Below are 1,362 nucleotides of genomic sequence, written 5' to 3' on the forward strand. Positions count from 1 at the left end.
CAGCTTTGTGCTGTATAATTTTCAGAGTAGCCACGTGGGGACATTGTTAAGTAGTAAAGAGCACTATCTTTAGTGCAAGTGAGGGCCTGTGATCAAACATTAGCATTGCAAAAGAAAAGAAAGCGAACAGGGCAGCATACTGATAGTGCCTCTAGGGTTCTGGGTAGAAAAGCAATGTTAATCCTTCCTAGGATACTAACTGTAGTCTTTTTGTCTTGTAGGAGGGGCTTCCTGTAACCAGGAGACACATATTTTGAACATAGGTAACAGAGAGTCATGATTTCAGACAGGTCAGGATTATGTGTACATATATTCCCAGGCAACTCATCTTTTTCAGATGCATGAAGACCAATATTCAGAGAAATAAAGGACTTGTCTACTACCTAATTGATGACTCACTCAGAATCTTTAATATGCAAAACCTTTACATTGAGTTAGTGCAACAAAAGAGTACTTCAAATAATTTTGAAGACTTAATAGGAGAATATAAACACAGGAGTCTGTCTCACTGTGAATATTTTGGCCAGATAAGAGAGACTTGTATGATCTGGGCCAGTACCCTGAGCAGACCTTGGGCACAAACTCCTCAGCCAGTCCTACAACACCCAGAGGAAGTTCCACTCCCAAGCACTCCAACACACCCAGGATCAGAGGTGAGGAGGACACAACATCTGTCCCAACACCAGGAGTAACTGGGACCAGCAGGACCCAGGCACACAGGAACTCTGCCAGCCCAGTGGCATGGATTCCTTCCTATCTGTGTGGTCTGACCTGTGCCCTGAGCAGACATTGGGCCCAAACTTTTACAGCCAGCCCCATAGCATCCAGAAGTGGCTCCCCTCCCAGGCACACTGATTCGCCCAGGATCAGAGGATCAGAGGTGAGGAGGACATATCTGTCCTCAACACTGGGAACAGCTGGGACCTGTGGGGATCCAGATACACAGGAACTCTGCCAGCCCAGTGACACAGATTCTTTCCAGTCTATCTGGGCTGGTGCCCTGAGCAGACCTTGGGCGCAAACTCCACAGCCAGTCACACAACACCCAGAGGAAGCTCCACTCCCAGGTGCTCTGACACACCCAGGATCAGAGGTGAGGAAGACACAACATCTGTCCCAACACTTTGAGTAACTGGGATCAGCAGGACCCAGGTACACAGGAATTCCACCAGCCCAGTGACATGGGTTCTTTCCACTCTGTCTGGGCCAGTGTCCTGAGCATACCTTAGGCACAAACTCCACGGCCAGTCACACAACCCCCAAAGGAAGCTCCACTCCCAGGTGCTCTAACAACCCCAGGATCACAGGATCACAGGATCACAGGATCACAGAGACAGCTTGACTCTGAGGAGTTCTGACACA

The sequence above is a fragment of the Mastomys coucha genome, chromosome X (genome assembly GCF_008632895.1).
Source record: "Mastomys coucha isolate ucsf_1 chromosome X, UCSF_Mcou_1, whole genome shotgun sequence".
Taxonomy (NCBI): Eukaryota; Metazoa; Chordata; class Mammalia; order Rodentia; family Muridae; genus Mastomys; species Mastomys coucha.